This window comes from Lolium perenne, chromosome 6 (genome assembly GCF_019359855.2).
Source record: "Lolium perenne isolate Kyuss_39 chromosome 6, Kyuss_2.0, whole genome shotgun sequence".
Lineage (NCBI taxonomy): Eukaryota > Viridiplantae > Streptophyta > Magnoliopsida > Poales > Poaceae > Lolium > Lolium perenne.
The window spans coordinates 235,713,911-235,739,209 of record NC_067249.2 but is presented as its reverse complement, the minus strand read 5'-3'; the positions used below and the strand labels follow the sequence as shown (position 1 = coordinate 235,739,209).

The 25,299-nt window shown below is 40.9% G+C and overlaps 1 long non-coding RNA gene across 1 annotated transcript; it reads right to left on the bottom strand.

Moving 5' to 3' along the window:
* Positions 1-8,689: 8,689 nt before the first annotated feature.
* On the bottom strand, positions 8,690-11,910 carry LOC127328466 (uncharacterized). Its single transcript, XR_007868970.2, has 2 exons — positions 11,780-11,910; positions 8,690-8,942 (listed from the first exon to the last, which is right to left on the bottom strand). It is a non-coding gene; the product is annotated as an uncharacterized lncRNA (long non-coding RNA).
* Positions 11,911-25,299: the final 13,389 nt, after the last annotated feature.

Genomic DNA, 25,299 nt, shown 5'->3' with positions numbered 1-25,299 from the left:
CATCTTGGCCTACCTCAAACTATTTGCAATACAAATCTACATGAGTGTGAAAATTATGGTCTCATTCAGACAAAGTATGTTTTGGGGAAAGCTGTTTTGGGTAGGGCTTATTATGGAAAACCATGCACCTTCATAGCTACTAGGTGATTTGAGAAGTGGCAATTTGTGGTGAAACTTGATTTATCTACGATTTATCTATGATTTGAGAAGTGGAAATTTGTGGTAAAGACTCCATGAGTAAGTGCCACTCCTTTTCGGAATTTTTTGCACATTAAATAACTCATTTAACTAGTTAATCCCATTTGTTGACTCTCTCGTTGACCAGCCACTTGAGGGTAAAACTGAGTATATTGCACTAGCCGGTATTAGCACTCAAGGTGAAAACTGAGCATACAAAAATGCTAGTATATGACTCGAGGGTATACATGAGTATATCTAAATTTCCAGGGTTAGACTCGAGGATGCGTGTTGCGGTGCAGAAGTGGAAGACGTGCCATTGTTGACGCGTGTCGTGGTGCAGACGTGGAAGACGTGCCATTGTTGACGCGGGTCGCATTTAGGACGCGTAAGCCCCTCTCTCCCTCCTCCTCTGCACACGGTGCGTCTCATTATCGCTCACGCACGAAACCACCCCTTCACGTCCCATCAACTTCTCCAAAAACCCCAACCGCCGTACGAGCCCTCCCCGCCGGCGATGGAGAAGAAGAATGCGCCGGCGGCCATCGCCCCGAGCCCGTCGCCTCCGAGCCCGTCGCCTCCGAGCCCGTCGCCTCCGAGCCCGTCGCCGCCGAGCCCGTCGCCGCCGAGCCCGTCGCCGCCGAGCCCGTCGCCTTCGAGGGCGGCGCATCCGAGGGCGGCGCATCCAAGCGCGGCGCCTCCGTGAACTGGGCCGGTCTCACGGCTGACGGACCACTTCACAAGATCGGCGAATGCTTATTGGCGAAAGAGGAGTACGTGGACAGCTACTCTGCTATGAGGCAAGTCTGTAGAAATTGGCGCTCAGGTTTACTCGATCCCGACGTGCACCTGCACGAATGGATCATGCTACACCACGCCCTTCCACGCGCCGCTGAGTTCACCTTCCTCCATCTCGGCACATCCCGCTACGTCACCATAGATCTATCTGCAGTTCGTGCAAGGTTCAAATTCCTCGGCTTTTCCCGTGGCGTCACCATAGATCTTATTTTCAATCTTAGTGATGAATGTTATCTTTTCAATATATTTTAGATTCTACTTCGTCGGCTTTTCCCGTGGCGTCATCGTGCTTGCCCGGAAGAACCCGCCGCACAAGATACGGCTGCTGAACCCACTCACAAAGAAATCGAACACGATGTTTGAGGCGCAGATGCCATCTGTTTTCTGAAATCGATCGCTGTTATCAAATCCCCGACTATGGTCTTCGTTGCCACACATTACCCGCCGGAAATTGGTTGGGTCGATGAGAGCACTCCAACTAAGGATATAAATGAAGATGGGGATTGGGGAGAAGGAAGATTTTCGATCAAGAACCATGTTTTCCGTTGCATTACCCCGTTCAATGGTGAACTGTATGCGGTAACCGGACAATTTTGAGATCGGAAGAATAGTGTGCACCAATATACTGATTGCAGCAGCGCGCGAGCCTTGTCAAGATGGAGACACTAATTTCATTTCCAGAACTTGGACGTCGAAGTTCTACCTTGTGAAGTCGGATGGTGATCTGCTGCTTGTGTTGTTGGTCGGCGCGGCTTTGGCGGGCAAACCATTGGTGTACCGTGTGGACACTCAGAGCCGCTCTCTCCATCCGGTCACTAACATTGGCAGTAATGCCTTCTTCGTGAATTTTATCCGGTGTATCTCCGTCGACACCAGAGTGTACCCGACACTTCAACCTGGCAGCATCTACTACACGGATTTGGGTTATATCAGAGCGTACTCTCATGATACAAATGCCTGGGATGAGTGGCCACTACGTGTGGATAGAATAGGACTCTACGGTTTGAGAAATGAACACAGGCCATACCGTTTGGAGGATGTATTGGCCTCACACTGCAGACGGAAGGAGTTCAATGAATATTTCCTTGGGGAATTGCACGAATGGAGCGACGGAGAAATATATGAGGAGGAATGAAGAACAAATTCATTCATCCTAATCTTCTTGTTGTCCATACATTGCGTGCGTGATCTTGTATATTTTTGCAGCTTAGTTTGTCGTGAACATTAACAATGTTATTGGCTGCTTTTGGCTGCTGTATGCAGTTTACCTATGTATTATACTTAGTTTTCTGATTATGCTGCTGTGAATTTATCATATAATAGCTTCTAGATTTGCTACTAGATTTGCTGCCATATTGGGCAAAAAACGAGGGCCAAAAGGCATAAATAACCCCAGAGATTTGCTACTAGATTTGCTGCCATATTGAAGAAAGACAGAAATAGAAGCTTCTCTAGATTTGATACTAATTTGGTGAAAAAGACAGAGAGAGAAAGAGGGGAAAAGGTGCTTTTAAAAATGCCAATTTGGGCCGAGAGAGACAAAACCCAGCTCCTGCTCACGTGCAACCAAACGCTTCTCGTCCTGTCCCACGCGGTCCCTTTCTACCAGCCCCACGCGACGCGGCCCCACACGACGCGGCCCCACAGACGACGCGGCCCCACAGACGACGCGGCGCAACACGTCAGCACAGAACGTCCAAATAAACGGATTCCTTCCGTCTGAGCTCCTTCTGCGGGTCTTCAGACAAAGGCTAGGGTAAAACTGAGGAAAAACTAAGGGGCTGGGGAAAACTGAGCACAACTAAGGAACCGAGGGCACGAAAATAGAAATCCCTTTAAATAAAGGCAAGATACCTGTGTATAGTGCTATTCCCGAGATCACTGATAGCACACACATTTCAAATGTAGTAATCATAGCAATAGTATCAAATTTATTACAACGCAGATCCTCAGGAGATAAAATAAAGTCTTACAAATTGCATAGTCACTTGGACTAGCTCAAATATATAAAAAAAAATCCAAAGCAAACACAGCGGAAATAAACTTCAATGAGCCTCCATCATCTCCATGCGCCACAGGCAGACATGTTGGAATGTAGACTCGAGATCCTACTAGTACCCGTCTTAAGAATAACCTGCACGTTTGAATATGCAGCCCCACGAATGGAGGTCAGTACAATGATGTACTGGCAAATGACACTTATGGTGGCAGTTTTGGGCATGACTATCTACATGATATTTGGCAAGTGGAGTTTAGGCAAATTTGCATAAAGCCAATTTTATCCTATATTTTATTTCAAAACAAAACATTTTGAAAATCCTTTGAATGACATTATGAAATCACACCATGGTTAAATCCTCCATGGGTTTTAGAATAATCACATGGTTACATCTCCCATGAGTTTTCGAAGGTTGATCAAATTTTTAAATACATTCAGAAAAGGTGATGAGATTCTTCCGTACATTCCCTGCCTAGAAAGCTCAAATTGTCCATAACCGGGGACACGGCTAAGATCTTAGGTTTAACTCTCGAGAGGTTGTGCACTTTCACCTTACGACCCACCCTTCCCAAGAGAAGAAATGAGACAAGATCTTTCAGAAGGAGGCTTCAACCATAACCAGCTAGACCCGTTCCCGTTTGGTTGCAAGCCACATCATCATGTCTAGCAACAAGTTTGACCTCACAACTTACTTAATCCCGGCAGAGCCCATAATACCATAAGGCTGCACTGGAAGCTAACTAAAACATGGACGACATATTAATCTCTTTAATCCTGAGTGGCCAACCACAAGTGCACTCTCAGGCGACGACAACCACAAAGTGGCCCTGAGTAGCCACTCAACCTATGCGTACCCTCAGGCGACGACAACCACGATATGGCCCTGAGTAGCCACGTACTCTCAGGCGACGACAACCACAAAGTGGCCCTGAGTAGCCACGTACCCTCAAGCGACGACAACCACACCGTGGCCCTGAGTAGCCGCCCACCAAGCCATTACCAATCCACCCAGGTGTTTCATTAAGGTTGTTAATTTTAATTCCCAACACTCACAATCCAGAATATTCAAAACAGCAGTAGCATTTTGTTATTGCTAGGCATACTCAATTTACTAGCAATGGTTCAAGGATGGCTACACACTACTAGGATCTAAGCATAGCATAACTTTTGAAAACAAATTCCTACCATGCATACTAATTTATAAAACGCTAATGCTTAACAAAAATAAGTAGGTAATTGAGCGTCACTTGCCTTTTGGTAGTTGAAGCGCGTTCACTTCTCTTAATCAAAATACGTGCCTCTCCGTACAAACTATAACATAGAATATAGCACAACATAAACACACCATTCAGCAATAACAAAATCAAACAAGACGACAATCGGAAATCGCTCTATGGTACTAAGGTGTGGCATGAGGTTTGGCTTGGAAGATATGGCGGTGAGAGTTTGGATGGCAAGACATATGGTTAGAAAGTAATAAACTATCCAAGATATAATTAAAGAATCTTTATGCTTTAGAAAAACATGAAAAGAATTCGGAACGGCTGAATTGAATCACATATGTGACAAATAGTGCAACAACAATACTATTGAATAAGTGTGAAAACAATTACTCAAAATAGTATGAACTATACATAGGCTTACGGACTTGTGATATATTGCATTAGTCAATTAACTCATTTGTAAATTGAATAGTTCAATATAAGCCAATAAGATTAAGTGGGCATGAGGTTGAATATGTATGAGTGATGTTGAATAGTTTTTTTAAACAAAGTCAAAGGGATGAATGAAAAATAATTTGGATAGACACGATATTGGTTCAAGATGTAATATCTAAATGGATTTGGTAGATGAGTATGATCATAAGGTTTACTTTTGTAGAAGGATTCATATTGAAAGGAATCATAGAATTAATCCTATAATGAACATACTCAAATTCACACATTTGAATTTGAATATTTGTAAAGCGATTCAAATATTTTGGACGGTGGTGCTATTGGATGAAGTACTGTAAAGTAAGGCTTATGCAATTGACATAGTGTGGCAACACTTATCAAATTAGCACAAGATCGCATTGGATGCGAACTAATGACATATTGAACTATTCAAATAACTCATTTGAAAGTAGAATAGTTCGAACTAAGTGGAAGGATTGAATGGCATGAGGTTGTATATGCATGAATGATATCGGGATTTGGTTCGCGGAGCCTAACAGATACAAAGATTCATCACATGTGATATATAGTAGAGTATCTCCACCCTACTAAAGCCAGGTAAAAATATAAACTTGGACAAGTCACACTTTACTCAAACAACTTAATTGTTATTTGAATAATATGAACTAGATAACCCAGGGTAAGCTATGCATTGTCTGTGAACATGATAAAGAATTATAACTGTTCCTGGAAGATGGGTATGATCATAAAAATCATTTTGGCTAAAGGAATTATATCGAAACCAGTTATAGGACTACACTTTTCGTGAAAAGTTATTAGAAGAAGTTTTCCGGATGGAAGACCTTTCTACACGAAGTTGTGGAGAATTCCATTATGAGCGTATCGCCAAAAGAATCTCTCGAAAAAAGTTTGTAGGATTTATTTCATAGACGATGTTGCGGAACAAAGGGGTACCGCGAAAATAAAGTGGAGAAAACTGCCAGACAACATGTCTAACATGATCTGCGTGATTTGCTGATTACAACGGTATAAAGTTTGCTGAAATCCGACTTGTAGAACTCAAGATATGAATTTTACAAAATTATACCGAACCGACTACAGATTTAATGGTGTACGAAAAGTTGCCCGAACAAGTTGCTCGGATGGAAAAACTTTCTACATGAAAGTTATAGAGGACCTAATTAGAAACTTAACGGAAGAACCACTATTCTAAACGGAGGTGTAGATCTAAGAAAATAAAATTGCGAAGTTGCGTATAACAATCTATGTAAAAAGAGTGGAAATAAAATTGTTACCGGTCAAGGGATCGAACGAGTCGCGCCGTTTTCCAAAATAGTGTTGCGGACGTTGCGTCACGAGTGTGCGCCGCAAAACAGCTGCGTCGTCAGAGAAGCCTGCACGGGGCTGCGCGTGGGGAGAAAGAGAGGCGCCGGGCGCTGATGTGCGTTTAGGGCTGCCCCTTTGGGTCCTTTATATAGGCTATATGTGCTGGAGAGAATCTATCTAAAGAGGCGGTGTGGGACTAAACAAAGAAAAGGAATAGGCGGTGCGAGCTGGGCGCTGGTGGCGGCGTCGTGCGTGCGGCCTGGGCCGGTGCGAGCGCGCGCGGGAGCTGGGCCGCGTGGGGGCGTGGGCGCGTGGCCGGGGCGAGCTGGGCCGAGCGGTGCTGGCTGCCGCGCGGGCGGCGCTGGCTTCTGGGCCGCGGCGAGGCGTTGGGCCGCACGGTCGGCCGCACCCTTTGTTTTTCTTTTCTTTTCTTTTTTGAATAAAAATGGAAATACACTTTGAGGCTTTAAATAAAATTGGAAAAAATGCAAATGAGGTACCGTTGGATTCGTTATGAAAAATACTTCAATATGAGATCAATTTTGGAACAAAAATATAAATTTTATGAAACCAAAATTTGAAATACATGTCTATGTGGCTATATTGCCTTTTTAGGGTTTAAGGTTTTCTAAAAAAAATATAAGTTTCAAAACCTCCGAACAAAATAGAGTATTGATTTAGAAAATCTTTTGAAACCAAGGTTTATGAAAACTCCATTTTTGAAAATACCTTTTTAAATAACTTCAAAAGTTTTAAATCTTTGTGAATTTTCAATCAATTTCAAACAATCAAGCATCAAAATTATTTTTATTTTACATTCCGAAATTTAGAAAATTCCGGGATGTGACAGACTACCACCCTTAAAAGAAATCTCGTCCTCGAGATTTGAGAAAGGCTAGAAAGAAAAGGTTTTGGGTTCAGGTCTTCTAATAGGTTCATACTCACTATTGCTTCTTTTCGAACATCTCCGAGGAGATTTTGGAAGTCAACCTTGGGATTTGAAAATGTTACACTAAACCATATGCGGTTATATCAGCAATTGTATCCAATCTTATGACGGTACTCATCTCTTGGGTATTATCCTAAGTATACTCATGGGGAACTCCTTGTGATATCTTCTCCAAATATCTTCTCATGCGGCATCTTGTGTTAATCCATAATCCAAGGGTATGGCTTCTACCACCCTTAAAAGAAACTTTTGTAGGTAGTCTTAAGTCTTGGGTTGAGGCTAAGATCATTCTGTATGAGTTGGCTCATCCGAGGATAAGACTTGACAATAGGTCATATTTGGAAAACATCTATGGCTTAGGGCTTCTGAGTTAAAATCCAATAGGTAGTTGTTTATTCACACATAGTAAACAACATTTCTCTCCAAGGTGTGTCGAATAGGTTTCTTCATAGTAGGGCTTCTAATCCAAATGGTTGGTTGTTAAACTACTTCTGTCACTGATGGTTACTCCTAGGGTCTATTAGGAGACCAAGATGAGAGAGGTTACTTCTTGGGTCTATTAGGAGACCAAGATGAGAGGACCTCACGACTTTCCTCATCTTTGTTTATTGGTGTCTTCGACGGTCTTCCACTATCTTCATCCAGTAGTTGGGTGTTCGTTCTCACCGTAGTCCTACGGTTGGCAGCACTTGCCTACTATAAGGTCATAATATCTATTCACCCTATGGTTCAGGATTATCAGCGATGTCTCTCTAGATTTACCATTCCTCATAACAAGGGCAAACAATATGAGTAGTCGTCATGGAGGCCAATCCATGTCGCACCCAATCATTTTCTTGTTTTTCAGTTTGGTATATCTCGTATTCTAACTCTTGATCAACCTCACAAGTTTGACAAAAACTTCCATGGAGAATTGAATCAATGTTTCACTCCCCATTATTGAATTGTTTTGAAAACATTTCTATCGATCCCTAACTAGGGTTTTGCGTATCTCACACTCTATGCGCTTCATCTTGATAGGAACATCAAGGTTGGTTTCCCTACTGGTGTCTTCACGGCGGGTTGCCAAGAAAAAATTCTCTGGGTTAGGTATAGACGAGAATAGATAGAAAGATCTAAAGAAGATTTCCTACCCAAACACATTAGATCAAGGCCATTCGGCAAACAACAATCATCTAACAAGCATTAGGCAACATGATTCAAACAAAAACAAATTAGTATGGTCATACCTCAATTTGGTATGATCAATATTTTGCTACTTTATCGTTGGTTCGCTAAAAGATAACTAATGGTGGTCTAATCTATTTCTATATTGGATGCATCAAGTTTCTATTCTATTCCTTCGTTGGTGTATCTTCGTGTGTTATGCAGTCTGCATCAAAGTCTTGTTCAAGTTCTTCATTTGTCTTCCATGAAACTCTTCTAGTTGACTCCAAGAACATCACATGAATCATCACTCTTCAATCTTCATGCTTCAGGGACATGGTCAGCATCAGCCCTTGTTAATAGTTTAGATAAGGTGGTCATCTAAAGCGAGAGGAAAACAATTTTGAAGGTGAAGTAGATGAGAATATAAGAGATTCAAAATCCAAACATATTTTTAATTGAAATAGGATTAGACAAATTTTCATCCTAGGGTCTTCCTATTTCTAATCCAAACCTAGGGTCTCGATCCTACAGGCAACACTATGCTCTGATACCATTCTGTAGCACCCTACCTTTTAAATAAAGGCAAGATACCTGTGTATAGTGCTATTCCCGGGATCACTGATAGCACACACATTTCAAATGTAGTAATCATAGCAATAGTATCAAATTTATTACAACGCAGATCCTCAGGAGATAAAATAAAGTCTTACAAATTGCATAGTCACTTGGACTAGCTCAAATAAAAAAAAAATCCAAAGCAAACACAGCGGAAATAAACTTCAATGAGCCTCCATCATCTCCATGCGCCACAGGCAGACATGTTGGAATGTAGACTCGAGATCCTACTAGTACCCGTCTTCAGAATAACCTGCACGTTTGAATATGCAGCCCCACGAATGGAGGTCAGTACAATGATGTACTGGCAAATGACACTTATATGGTGGCAGTTTTGGGCATGACTATCTACATGATATTTGGCAAGTGGAGTTTAGGAAAATTTGCATAAAGCCAATTTTATCCTATATTTTATTTCAAAACAAAACATTTTGAAAATCCTTTGAATGACATTATGAAATCACACCATGGTTAAATCCTCCATGGGTTTTAGAATAATCACATGGTTACATCTCCCATGAGTTTTCGAAGGTTGATCAAATTTTTAAATACATTCAGAAAAGGTGATGAGATTCTTCCGTACATTCCCTGCCTAGAAAGCTCAAATTGTCCATAACCGGGGACACGGCTAAGATCTTAGGTTTAACTCTCGAGAGGTTGTGCACTTTCACCTTACGACCCACCCTTCCCAAGAGAAGAAATGAGACAAGATCTTTCAGAAGGAGGCTTCAACCATAACCAGCTAGACCCGTTCCCGTTTGGTTGCAAGCCACATCATCATGTCTAGCAACAAGTTTGACCTTACAACTTACTTAATCCCGGCAGAGCCCATAATACCATAAGGCTGCATTGGAAGCTAACTAAAACATGGACGACATATTAATCTCTTTAATCGTGAGTGGCCAACCACAAGTGCACTCTCAGGCGACGATAACCACAAAGTGGCCCTGAGTAGCCACTCAACCTATGCGTACCCTCAGGCGACGACAACCACGATATGGCCCTGAGTAGCCACGTACTCTCAGGCGACGACAACCACAAAGTGGCCCTGAGTAGCCACGTACCCTCAAGCGACGACAACCACACCGTGACCCTGAGTAGCCGCCCACCAAGCCATTACCAATCCACCCAGGTGTTTCATTAAGGTTGTTAATTTTAATTCCCAACACTCACAATCCAGAATATTCAAAACAGCAGTAGCATTTTGTTATTGCTAGGCATACTCAATTTACTAGCAATGGTTCAAGGATGGCTACACACTACTAGGATCTAAGCATAGCATAACTTTTGAAAACAAATTCCTACCATGCATACTAATTTATAAAACACTAATACTTAACAAAAATAAGTAGGTAATTGAGCGTCACTTGCCTTTTGGTAGTTGAAGCGCGTTCACTTCTCTTAATAAAAATACGTGCCTCTCCGTACAAACTATAACATAGAATATAGCACAACATAAACACACCATTCAGCAATAACAAAATCAAACAAGACGACAATCGGAAATCGCTCTATGGTACTAAGGTGTGGCATGAGGTTTGGCTTGGAAGATATGGCGGTGAGAGTTTGGATGGCAAGACATATGGTTAGAAAGTAATAAACTATCCAAGATATAATTGAAGAATCTTTATGCTTTAGAAAAACATGAAAATAATTCGGAACGGCTGAATTGAATCACATATGTGACAAATAGTGCAACAACAATACTATTGAATAAGTGTGAAAACAATTACTCAAAATAGTATGAACTATACATAGGCTTACGGACTTGTGATATATTGCATTAGTCAATTAACTCATTTGTAAATTGAATAGTTCAATATAAGCCAATAAGATTAAGTGGGCATGAGGTTGAATATGTATGAGTGATGTTGAATAGTTTTTTAAACTAAGTCAAAGGGATGAATGAAAAATAATTTGGATAGACACGATATTGGTTCAAGATGTAATATCTAAATGGATTTGGTAGATGAGTATGATCATAAGGTTTACTTTTGTAGAAGGATTCATATTGAAAGGAATCATAGAATTAATTCTATAATGAACATACTCAAATTCACACATTTGAATTTGAATATTTGTAAAGCGATTCAAATATTTTGGACGGTGGTGCTATTGGATGAAGTACTGTAAAGCAAGGCTTATGCAATTGACATAGTGTGGCAACACTTATCAAATTAGCACAAGATCGCATTGGATGCGAACTAATGACATATTGAACTATTCAAATAACTCATTTGAAAGTAGAATAGTTCGAACTAAGTGGAAGGATTGAATGGCATGAGGTTGTATAGGCATGAATGATATCGGGATTTGGTTCGCGGAGCCTAACAGATACAAAGATTCATCACATGTGATATATAGTAGAGTATCTCCACCCTACTAAAGTCAGGTAAAAATATAAACTTGGACAAGTCACACTTTACTCAAACAACTTAATTGTTATTTGAATAATATGAACTAGATAACCCAGGGTAAGCTATGCATTGTCTGTGAACATGATAAAGAATTATAACTGTTCCTGGAAGATGGGTATGATCATAAAAATCATTTTGGCTAAAGGAATTATATCGAAACCCGTTATAGGACTACACTTTTCGTGAAAAGTTATTAGAAGAAGTTTTTCGGATGGAAGACCTTTCTACACGAAGTTGTGGAGAATTCCATTACGAGCGTATCGCCAAAAGAATCTCTCGAAAAAAGTTTGTAGGATTTATTTCATAGACGATGTTGCGGAACAAAGGGGTACCGCGAAAATAAAGTGGAGAAAACTGCCAGACAACATGTCTAACATGATCTGCGTGATTTGCTGATTACAACGGTATAAAGTTTGCTGAAATCCGACTTGTAGAACTCAAGATATGAATTTTACAAAATTATACCGAACCGACTACAGATTTAATGGTGTACGAAAAGTTGCCCGAACAAGTTGCTCGGATGGAAAAACTTTCTACATGAAAGTTGTAGAGGACCTAATTAGAAACTTAACGGAAGAACCACTATTCTAAACGGAGGTGTAGATCTAAGAAAATAAAATTGCGAAGTTGCGTATAACAATCTATGTAAAAAGAGTGGAAATAAAATTGTTACCGGTCAAGGGATCGAACGAGTCGCGCCGTTTTCCAAAATAGTGTTGCGGACGTTGCGTCACGAGTGTGCGCCGCAAAACAGCTGCGTCGTCAGAGAAGCCTGCACGGGGCTGCGCGTGGGGAGAAAGAGAGGCGCCGGGCGCTGATGTGCGTTTAGGGCTGCCCCTTTGGGTCCTTTTTTTTTTTTTTTTGAGCCAAATATCTGAACTATATTAAGTAAGGAAACAGGAAATTACAGAAACAGTCCAGACATGGGACAGCTGTCCCCTAAACACAGAAAGAACCCTGAAGAAACAAAAAATAGCAACTAGGCCCTCTGGATCTTCTGCGCAGAAACCGATCCACTGCCGCACCACCGGAGCTTCGTCCTCACCGGAAGGAGAGAAGAAACTGCCGCGAGCCACAGCTGAGTCGCCGGGGAGGAACTTTAGAGGAGAACTCCTCGTTGAAGTCGCCGCAAGAGCCACCCGACGCGGACGCCGGGATCTAGCAAATGCCAAAGGCACATCGGCGGGGGCAGCGCCCCGAACCTCACCGGCAGTCAGGCCAAGAGCTCCGGCCCGAGCCAGCCTCCAGACCTGCAATAGCACAACCAGAACGGGGAGCAGCTGAAGAACCGCCTCAGCAGACCGAGGCGCCCGGACTCCACCAACAGGACACCAAGGATCTGGAAGACCAGACCCATTGCCACCCTCCTCCACAAGCTTGCTGCTGCTGCCGCAGGAGTCGACGGCAACGACAGCACGAGGAAGAAGCTGGGAGGACAAAAGCTCGCCAACCGATGACGTCCCCCTCGCCAGGACACCATCCTCGAGACCAACGCCAGAAACTCGCCGGCAGCACTCCACAGAGCACCGCCGAGATGGGGACCAAGTTCCGGCACCTTTATTCCAGAACGCCGCTGCCGCCACCACCTCGCCGGCGCCGCCCGGAGACCCTACCCTACTATCTACACGCCTAAGACACGGATCCGGGGTCCCCCCACTCTCCCACCACCTCAACGGCGGCCGGAGAGGGAGGGGACCGGCGGATCGGCCGTCGGCGGAACGAGGGACCTGGAGAACCTCCCTTTCTCCTCTCTCAAACAGTAACTGGGGAGAGGATAAGAGCGAGACTAGAGGCTAGGGCCCCCCTGGTACCCTCACACCTTTTGGGTCCTTTATATAGGCTATGTGCTGGAGAGAATTTATCTAAAGAGAGAGGCGGTGTGGGACTAAACAAAGAAAAGGAATAGGCGGTGCGATCTGGGCGCTGGTGGCGGCGTCGTGCGTGCGGCCTGGGCCGGTGCGAGCGCGCGCGGGAGCTGGGCCGCGTGGGGGCGTGGGCGCGTGGCCGGGCGAGCTGGGCCGAGCGGTGCTGGCTGCCGCGGGCGGCGCTGGCTTCTGGGCCGCGGCGAGGCGTTGGGCCGCACGGTCGGCCGCACCCTTTGTTTTTTTTTCTTTTCTTTTTTGAATAAAAATGGAAATACACTTTGAGGCTTTAAATAAAATTGGAAAAAATGCAAATGAGGTACCGTTGGATTCGTTATGAAAAATACTTCAATATGAGATCAATTTTGGAACAAAAATATAAATTTTATAAAACCAAAATTTGAAATACATGTCTATGTGGCTATATTGCCTTTTTAGGGTTTAAGGTTTTCTAAAAAAAAATATAAGTTTCAAAACCTCCGAACAAAATAGAGTATTGATTTAGAAAATCTTTTGAAACCAAGGTTTATGAAAACTCCATTTTTGAAAATACCTTTTTAAATAACTTCAAAAGTTTTAAATCTTTGTGAATTTTCAATCAATTTCAAACAATCAAGCATCAAAATTATTTTTATTTTACATTCCGAAATTTAGAAAATTCCGGGATGTGACAAAATCTCTGGGAAACTAATTTTGAAAATGATGATGATAATAATTGCCATAGTATCAGTGCTATTCATGCTTCCTCCCATAATGATATAGAAATCTCTAAGCTTGGGGAAGAGGTGTTTGAAAATCCTTTTGCTACTGATCATTATGTGTTTGATACATCTCCTTCTAATAACAATGATGGTATGGCCATAGATAAACCGACTGCGAAAGATAACCATTCTATTTCTTATGATAACACTGTGCCTATGATCTTTGATGATTATTATAAAGAATGCTATGATATAGGTTATAACTATCCTTATGAAACTTTTCATAGTCATGATTGGATTACCAAAAACAATTCCCTTAATATGCAACTTGTTTACCATGTTCAAATTCTTGATAATAATCTTGCTCCAATTACTATTAATGAAAAGAACTCTTCTTATGCCAAAATTAATGATACTTCTATGCATATGAACCATGATAAGAATGTTTTAAGTGATGGGTATATTGTGGATTTCATCAATGATGCTACTGAAAGTTATTACGAGAGAGGGAAATATGGTTATATGCACCTTAATAATATTAAGTTTCCCCTCTTTATGTTGAGAATCTTGAAGTTACTCGTGTTTTATCCTCTTATGCTTGTCACTTTGTTCTTCATGAATTCATTTGTGTATAAGATTCCTTTGCATAGGAAGTGGGTTAGACTTAAATGTGTTTTTGAATTTTCCTCTTGATACTCTCTTTTGCTTCAAATACTATTTCTTGCGAGTGCATCATTAAAACTGCTGAGCCCATCTTAATGGCTATAAAGAAAGAACTTCTTGGGAGATAACCCATGTGTTTATTTTTCTACAGTAACTTTGTTCTATATTTGAGTCTTGGAAGTTGTTTACTACTGTAGCAACCTCTCATTATCTTAGTTTTATGTTTTGTTGTGCCAAGTAAAGTCTTTGGTAGCAAGGTTGATACTAGATTTGGATTACTGCGCAGAAACAGATTTCTTTGCTGTCACGAATCTGGGCAAAATTCTCTGTAGGTAACTCAGAAAATTATGCCAATTTACGTGAGTGATCCTCAGATATGTACGAAACTTTCATTCAATTTGAGAATTTTCATTTGAGCAAGTCTGGTGCCTCAATAAAATTCGTCTTTACCGACTGTTCTGTTTTGACAGATTCTGCCTTTTATTTCGCATTGCTTCTTTTGCTATGTTGGATGGATTTCTTTGTTCCATTGACTTCCAGTAGCTTTGAGGAATGTCCAGAAGTGTTAAGAATGATTGTGTCACCTCTGAACATGTGAGTTTTTGATTATGCACTAACCCTCTAATGAGTTTGCTTTGAGTTTGGTGTGGAGGAAGTTTTCAAGGGTCAAGAGAGGAGGATGATATACTATGATCAAGAAGGGTGAAAAGTCTAAGCTTGGGGATGCCCCGGTGGTTCACCCCTGCATATTTCAAGAAGACTCAAGCATCTAAGCTTGGGGATGCCCAAGGCATCCCCTTCTTCATCGACAAATTATCAGGTTCCTTCTCTTGAAACTATATTTTTATTCGGTCACATCTTATGTACTTTACTTGGAGCGTCTATTTGTTTCTATTTTTGTTTTTGTTTGAATACTAGTTTTTAAGCTATTTGTCCCATGAGCTATATATTGCAAAGATAAAGAATGGAAATTTTAAAGGTAGCACTCAAGCAATTTACTTTGGAATGGCGGAAAAATACCATGTGGTAGGTAGGTATGGTGGACACAAATGGCATAGTGGTTGGCTCAAGGATTTTGGATGCATGAGAAGTATTTCCTCTCGATACAAGGTTTAGGCTAGCAAGGTTGTTTGAAACAAACACAAGGATGAAGCGGTGCAGCAAAACTCACATAAAAGACATATTGTAAACATTATAAGACTCTACACCGTCTTCCTTGTTGTTCAAACTCAATACTAGAAATTATCTAGACCTTAGAGAAACCAAACATGCAAATCAGATTTTAGCATGCTCTATGTATTTCTTCATTAATGGGTGCAAAGTATATCATGCAAGAGCTTAAATATGGGCACAACAATTGCCAAGTATCACATTATTCGAGATATTATACCAATTACCACATATATCATTTTCCGATTCCAACCATATAACAATTTAACGAAGAAGAAACTTTCACCATGAATACTATGAGTAAAGCCTAAGGACATATTTGTCCATATGCAACAGCGGAGCGTGTCTCTCTCCCACACAATGAATGCTAGGATCCATTTTATTCAAACAAAACAAAAACAAAAACAAACCGACGCTCCAAGCAAAGTACATAAGATGTGATGGAATAAAAATATAGTTTCAGGGGAGGAACCTGATAATGTTGTCGATGAAGAAGGGGATACCTTGGGCATCCCCAAGCTTAGACGCTTGAGTCTTCTTGATATATGCACGGGTGAACCACCGGGGCATCCCCAAGCTTAGAGCTTTCACTCTCCTTGATCATAGTGTATATCATCCTCCTCTCTTGATCCTTGAAAACTTCCTCCACACCAAACTCGAAACAAACTCATTAGAGGATTAGTGCATAATCAAAATTCACATATTCAGAGGTGAAACAATCATTCTTTATACTTCTGGAAATTGCACAAAGCTACTGAAAATTAATGGAACAAAGAAATCCATCTAACATAGCAAAACAGGCAATGCAAAATAAAAGGCAGAATCTGTCAAAACAGAACAATTCGTAAAGACGTATTTTTAATAGGCACCAGACTTGCTCAGATGAGAAAACTTAAAACTAATGAAAGTTGCGTACATATCTGAGGATCACTCACGTAAATTGGCATAATTTTCTGAGTTACCTACAGAGAATTAGACCCAGATTCGTGACAGCAAAGAAAACTGTTTCTGCACAGTAATCCAAATCTAGTATCATACTTCTATTAGAGACTTTACTTGGCACAACAATGCAATAAAACTAAGATAAGCAGAGGTTGCTACAGTAGTAAACAACTTCCAAGACTCAAATATAAAACAAAAGTACTGTAGTAAAAACATGGGTTGTCTCCCATAAGCGCTTTTCTTTAACGCCTTTCAGCTAGGCGCAGAAAGTGTGTATCAAGTATTATCAAAAGATGGTGCATTGCTTGCGCACAGTTGACGTGGGCGTAGTAGCTTCCTTGTGATGGTAAAGCACTCGTCTGTTGGGAACCCCAAGAGGAAGGTATGATGTGTACAGCAGCAAGTTTATCGAACCAGTAGGAGCCAAGAAGCACGTTGAAGGTTGTTGGTGATGGAGTGTAGTGTGGCGCAACACCAGGGATTCCGGCGCCAACGTGGAACCTGCACAACACAACCAAAGTACTTTGCCCCAACGAAACAGTGAGGTTGTCAATCTCACCGGCTTGCTATAACAAAGGATTAGATGTATAGTGTGGATGATGATTGTTTGCAGAGAACAGTAGAACAAGTATTGCAGTAGATTGTATTCGATGTAAAAGAATGGACCGGGGTCCACAGTTCACTAGAGGTGTCTCTCCCATAAGATAAATAGCATGTTGGGTGAACAAATTACAGTTGGGCAATTGACAAATAGAGAGGGCATGACAATGCACATACATGACATGATGAGTATTGTGAGATTCAATTGGGCATTACGACAAAGTACATAGACCGCTATCCAGCATGCATCTATGCCTAAAAAGTCCACTTTCAGGTTATCATCCGAACCCCTTCCGGTATTAAGTTGCAAGCAACAGACAATTGCATTAAGTATGGTGCGTAATGTAATCAATAACTATACCCTCGGACATAGCATCAATGTTTTATCCCTAGTGGCAACAGCACATCCACAACCTTAGAACTTTCTGTCACTGTCCCAGATTTAATGGAGGCATGAACTCACTATCGAGCATAAATACTCCCTCTTGGAGTTACTAGCAAAAACTTGGCCAGAGCCTCTACTAACAACGGAGAGCATGCAAGATCATAAACAACACATAGGTAATAGATTGATAATCAACATAACATAGTATTCTCTATCCATCGGATCCCAACAAACACAACATATAGCATTACAGATAGATGATCTTGATCATGTTAGGCAGCTCACAAGATCCGACAATGAAGCACATGAGGAGAAGACAACCATCTAGCTACTGCTATGGACCCATAGTCCAGGGGTGAACTACTCACTCATCAATCCGGAGGCGACCATGGCGGTGTAGAGTCCTCCGGGAGATGATTCCCCTCTCCGGCAGGGTGCCGGAGGCGATCTCCTGAATCCCCCGAGATGGGATTGGCGGCGGCGGCGTCTCAGTAAGGTTTTCCGTATCGTGGCTCTCGGTACTGGGGGTTTCGCGACGGAGGCTATTTGTAGGCGGAAGGGCAGGTAAAGGGGCGTCACGAGGGGCCCACACCACAGGCCGGCGCGGCCAGGGCTTGGGCCGCGCCGCCCTGGTGTGTCGCCACCTCGTGGCCCCACTTCGTCTCCCCCTAGGTCTTCTGGAAGCTTCGTGTGAAAATAGGCCCCTGGGCGTTGATTTCGTCCAATTCCGAGAATATTTCCTTACTAGGATTTCTGAAACCAAAAACAGCAGAAAACAGCAACTGGCTCTTCGGCATCTCGTTAATAGGTTAGTGCCAGAAAATGCATAATAATGACATATAATGTGTATAAAACATGTGAGTATCATCATAAAAGTAGCATGGAACATAACAAATTATAGATACGTTTGAGACGTATCAAGCATCCCCAAGCTTAGTTCCTACTCGTCCCGAGTAGGTAAACGATAACAAAGATAATTTCTTAGTGACAATGCTACCAACATAATCTTGATCAATACTATTGTAAGCACATGTAATGAATGAAGCGATTTGAAACAATGGTAAATGACATGAGTAAACAATTGAATCATAAAGCAAAGACTTTTCATGAATAGTACTTCAAGACAAGCATCAATAAGTCTTGCATAAGAGTTAACTCATAAAGCAATAATTCAAAGTAAAGGTATTGAAGCAACACAAAGGAAGATAAAGTTTCAGCGGTTGCTTTCAACTTGTAACATGTATATCTCATGGATATTGTCAATGTAAAGTAATATAACAAGTGCAATATGCAAGTATGTAGGAATCAATGCACAGTTCACACAAGTGTTTGCTTCTTGAGGTGGAGAGAGATAGGTGAACTGACTCAACATAAAAGTAAAAGAATGGCCCTTCGCAGAGGGAAGCATTGATTGCTATATTTGTGCTAGAGCTTTGGTTTTGAAAACAAGAAACAATTTTGTCAACTGTAGTAATAAAGCATATGAGTTATGTAAATTATATCCTACAAGTTGCAAGCCTCATGCATAGTATACTAATAGTGCCCGCACCTTGTCCTAATTAGCTTGGATTACCGGGATTATCATCGCAATACACATGTTTTAACCAAGTGTCACAAAGGGGTACCTCTATGCCGCCTGTACAAAGGTCTAAGGAGAAAGTTCGCATTGGATTTCTCGCTTTTGATTATTCTCAACTTAGACATCCATACCGGGATAACATAGACAACAGATAATGGACTCCTCTTTAATGCATAAGCATGTAGCAACAATTAATGTTCTCATATGAGATTGAGGATATATGTCCAAAACTGAAACTTCCACCATGATTCATGGCTTTAGTTAGCGGCCCAATGTTCTTCTCTAACAATATGCATGCTCTAACCATTAAATGAGTGGTAAATCGCCCTTACTTCAGACAAGACGAACATGCATAGCAACTCACATGATATTCAACAAAGAAATAGTTGATGGCGTCCCTAGGAACATGGTTATCGCACAACAAGCAACTTAATAAGAGATAAAGTGCATAAGTACATATTCAATACCACAATAGTTTTTAAGCTATTTGTCCCATGAGCTATATATTGCAAAGATAAAGAATGGAAATTTTAAAGGTAGCACTCAAGCAATTTACTTTGGAATGGCGGAGAAATACCATGTGGTAGGTAGGTATGGTGGACACAAATGGCATAGTGGTTGGCTCAAGGATTTTGGATGCATGAGAAGTATTCCCTCTCGATACAAGGTTTAGGCTAGCAAGGTTATTTGAAGCAAACACAAGGATGAAGCGATGCAGCAAAACTCACATAAAAGACATATTGTAAACATTATAAGACTCTATACCGTCTTCCTTGTTGTTCAAACTCAATACTAGAAATTATCTAGACCTTAGAGAAACCAAACATGCAAATCAGATTTTAGCATGCTCTATGTATTTCTTCATTAATAAGTGCAAAGTATATGATGCAAGAGCTTAAACATGAGCACAACCATTGCCAATTGTCACATTATTCAGGATATTATACCAATTACCACATATATCATTTTCCGATTCCAACCATATAACAAATTAACGAAGAAGAAACTTTCACCATGAATACTATGAGTAAAGCCTAAGGACATATTTGTCCATATGCAACAGCGGAGCGTGTCTCTCTCCCACACAATGAATGCTAGGATCCAACTTTATTCAAACAAAACAAAAACAAAAACAAACCGACGCTCCAAGCAAAGTACATAAGATGTGATGGAATAAAAATATAGTTTCAGGGGAGGAACCTGATAATGTTGTCGATGAAGAAGGGGATGCCTTGGGCATCCCCAAGATTAGACGCTTGAGTCTTCTTGATATATGCAGGGGTGAACCACCGGGGCATCCCCAAGCTTAGAGCTTTCACTCTCCTTGATCATAGTGTATATCATCCTCCTCTCTTGATCCTTGAAAACTTTCTCCACACCAAACTCGAAACAAACTCATTAGAGGATTAATGCATAATCAAAATTCAAATATTCTGAGGTGACACAATCATTCTTTATACTTCTGGACATTGCACAAAGCTACTGAAAGTCAATGGAACAAAGAAATCCATCTAACATAGCAAAACAGGCAATGCAAAATAAAAGGCAGAATCTGTCAAAACAGAACAGTTCGTAAAGACGAATTTTTAACAGGCACCAGACTTGCTCAGATGAGAAAACTTAAAAATAATGAAAGTTGCGTACATATCTGAGGATCACTCACGTAAATTGGCATAATTTTATGAGTTTCCTACAGAGAATTTTACCCAGATTCGTGACAGCAAAGAAAACTGTTTCTGCGCAGTAATCCAAATCTAGTATCTTACTTCTATTAGAGACTTTACTTGGCACAACAATGCAATAAAACTAAGATAAGGAGAGGTTGCTACAGTAGTAAACAACTTCCAAGACTCAAATATAAAACAAAAGTACTGTAGTAAAAACATGGGTTGTCTCCCATAAGCGCTTTTCTTTAACGCCTTTCAGCTAGGCGCAGAAAGTGTGTATCAAGTATTATCAAGAGACGAAGTGTCAACATCATAATTTGTTCTAATAATAGAATCAAAAGATAACTTCATTCTCTTTCTAGGGAAGTGTTCCATACCTTTCTTGAGAGGAAATTGATATTTAATATTACCTTCCTTCATATCGATGATAGCACCAACAGTTCGAAAAAAAGGTCTTCCCAATATAATGGGACAAGATGCATTGCATTCAATATCCAAGACAACAAAATCAACGGGGACAAGGTTATTGTTAACCATAATATGAACATTATCAACTCTCCCCAAAGGTTTCTTTGTAGAGTTATCAGCAAGATTAACATCCAAATAACAATTTTTCAATGGTGGCAAGTCAAGCATATCATAAATTTTCTTAGGCATAACAGAAATACTTGCACCAAGATCACATAAAGCATTAAAACCAAAGTCATTGACCTTCATCTTAATGATGGGCTCCCAACCATCCTCTAGCTTCCTAGGAATAGAAGTTTCAAGTTTTAGTTTCTCTTCTCTAGCTTTTATGAGAGCATTTGTAATATGTTTTGTGAAAGCCAAATTTATAGCACTAGCATTAGGACTCTTAGCAAGTTTTTGTAAGAAATTTATAACTTCAGAGATGTGGCAATCATCAAAATCTAAACCATTATGATCTAAAGCAATGGGATCATTGTCCCCAATGTTGGAAAAAATTTCAGCAGTTTTATCACAGGCAGTTTCAGCAGTTTTAGCAGTTTCAGGCAGTTTTTCGCGCTTTGCATTAGAAGTGGAAATAGTGCCTACACCAATTCTTTTACCATTATTAGTAGGAGGTGCAGCAACATGTGTAGCATTAGCATTGCTAGTGGTAGTAATAGTCCAAACTTTAGCTACATTATTCTCTTTAGCTAGTTTTTCATTTTCTTCTCTTTCCCACCTAGCATGCAGTTCACCCATTAATCTTATATTCTCATTAATTCTAACTTGGATGGCATTTGCTGTAGTGACAATTTTATTTTCATTATCCCTATTAGGCATAACTTTCAATTTCAAAAGATCAACATCGTTGAGCAAGACTATCAACTTTAGAAGCAAGTATATCAATTTTCCCAAGCTTTTCTTCAACAGATTTGTTAAAAGCAGTTTGTGTACTAATAAATTCTTTAAGCATGGCTTCAAGTCCAGGGGGTGTATTCCTATTATTGTTGTAAGAATTCCCATAAGAATTACCATAGCCGTTGCCATTATTATAAGGATATGGCCTATAGTTGTTACTAGAATTGTTCCGGTAAGCGTTGTTGTTGAAATTATTATTTTTAATGTAGTTTACATCAACATGTTCTTCTTGTGCAACCAATGAAGCTAACGGAACATTATTAGGATCAATATTTGTCCTATCATTCACAAGCATAGACATAATAGCATCAATCTTATCACTCAAGGAAGAGGTTTCTTCGACAGAATTTACCTTCTTACCTTGTGGAGCTCTTTCCGTGTGCCATTCAGAGTAATTAATCATCATATTATCAAGAAGCTTTGTTGCTTCACAAAGAGTTATGGACATAAAGGTACCTCCAGCAGCTGAATCCAATAGGTTCCGTGAAGAAAAATTCAGTCCTGCATAAAAGGTTTGGATGATCATCCAAGTAGTCAGTCCATGGGTTGGGCAATTTTTAACCAAAGATTTCATTCTTTCCCATGCTTGTGCAACATGCTCAGTATCTAATTATTTAAAATTCATTATGCTACTCCTCAAAGATATAATTTTAGCAGGGGGATAATATCTACCAATAAAAGCATCATTGCATTTAGTCCATGAATCAATACTATTCTTAGGCAGAGATAGCAACCAATCTTTAGCTCTTCCTCTTAGTGAGAAAGGGAACAATTTTAATTTTATTATGTCACCATCTACATCTTTATACTTTTGCATTTCACAAAGTTCAACAAAATTATTGAGATGGGCAGCAGCATCATCAGAACTAACACCAGAAAACTGCTCTCGCATAACAAGATTCAGTAAAGCAGGTTTAATTTCAAAGAATTCCGCCGTAGTAGCGGGTGGAGCAATAGGTGTGCATAAGAAATCATTATTATTTGTGGTTGTGAAGTCACACAACTTAGTATTCTCAGCAGTATTCATTTTAGCAACAGTAAATAAAGTAAACTAGATAAAGTAAATGCAAGTAACTAATTTTTTTGTGTTTTTGATATAGCAAACAAGATAGTAAATAAAGTAAACTAGCAACTAATTTTTTTTGTGTTTTGATTTAGTGCAGCAAACAAAGTAGTAAATAAAATAAAGCAAGACAAAAACAAAGTAAAGAGATTGGATTGTGGAGACTCCCCTTGCAGCGTGTCTTGATCTCCCTGGCAACGGCGCCAGAAAAAGAGCTGCTTGCGCACATTTGACGTGGGCGTAGTAGCTTCCTTGTGACGGTAAAGCACTCGTCTGTTGGGAACCCCAAGAGGAAGGTATGATGTGTACAGCAGCAAGTTTTCCCTCAGTAAGAAACCAAGGTTTATCGAACCAGTAGGAGCCAAGAAGCACGTTGAAGGTTGTTGGTGACGGAGTGTAGTGCGGCGCAACACCAGGGATTCCGGCGCCAACGTGGAACCTGCACAACACAACCAAAGTACTTTGCCCCAACGAAACAGTGAGGTTGTCAATCTCACCGGCTTGCTGTAACAAAGGATTAGATGTATAGTGTGGATGATGATTGTTTGCAGAGAACAGTAGAACAAGTATTGCAGTAGATTGTATTCGATGTAAAAGAATGGACCGGGGTCCACAGTTCACTAGAGGTGTCTCTCCCATAAGATAAATAGCATGTTGGGTGAACAAATTACAGTTGGGCAATTGACAAATAGAGAGGGCATGACAATGCACATACATGACATGATGAGTATTGTGAGATTCAATTGGGCATTACGACAAAATACATAGACCCCTATCCAGCATGCATCTATGCCTAAAAAGTCCACTTTCAGGTTATCATCCGAACCCCTTCCGGTATTAAGTTGCAAGCAACAGACAATTGCATTAAGTATGGTGCGTAATGTAATCAATAACTATACCCTCGGACATAGCATCAATGTTTTATCCCTAGTGGCAACAGCACATCCACAACCTTAGAACTTTCTGTCACTGTCCCAGATTTAATGGAGGCATGAACCCACTATCGAGCATAAATACTCCCTCTTGGAGTTACTAGCAAAAACTTGGCCAGAGCCTCTACTAACAACGGAAAGCATGCAAGATCATAAACAACACATAGGTAATAGATTGATAATCAACATAACATAGTATTCTCTATCCATCGGATCCCAACAAACACAACATATAGCATTACAGATAGATGATCTTGATCATGTTAGGCAGCTCACAAGATCCAACAATGAAGCACATGAGGAGAAGACAACCATCTAGCTACTGCTATGGACCCATAGTACAGGGGTGAACTACTCACTCATCAATCCGGAGGCGACCATGGCGGTGTAGAGTCCTCCGGGAGATGATTCCCCTCTCCGGCAGGGTGCCGGAGGCGATCTCCTGAATCCCCCGAGATGGGATTGGTGGCGGCGGCGTCTCGGTAAGGTTTTCCGTATCGTGGCTCTCGGTACTGGGGGTTTCGCGACGGAGGCTATTTGTAGGCGGAAGGGCAGGTAAAGGGGCGTCACGAGGGGCCCACACCACAGGCCGGCGTGGCCAGGGCTTGGGCCGCGCCGCCCTGGTGTGTCGCCACCTCGTGGCCCCGCTTCGTCTCCCCTAGGTCTTCTGGAAGCTTCGTGTGAAAATAGGCCCCTGGGCGTTGATTTCGTCCAATTCCGAGAATATTTCCTTACTAGGATTTCTGAAACCAAAAACAGCAGAAACAAAGAATCGCTCTTCGGTATCTCGTTAATAGGTTAGTGCCGGAAAATGCATAATAATGACATATAATGTGTATAAAACATGTGAGTATCATCATAAAAGTAGCATGGAACATAAGAAATTATAGATACGTTTGAGACGTATCATGCATCTACAGCGGGGTTTGGAGTTTTCTCAACCATGCATTGTATTTATGATACATAAATTTCAGAGGCTCCCTTTTCATTAGTCTTGGGCTTGCTACTCTCATCAAACAAATTTTCAGGAACAAGCCAAGCATAATTATCATCTAGAGCTTCATGCATAGCTAGGAGCTTACAAGGTATTGGTGCTTTAATCTCCCCACCATCATTAACATTATTAGTATACTTAATTCTATCCATATCCATCTTTTCAAGTGTTCTTTTAAAATCGGTGATCATACCAAGCCTCTCATGCTTACTAAGAACTTTTCTAGCTTCTTTGGCTATATCCTCAAATTCTCGCACTAGGACTTTT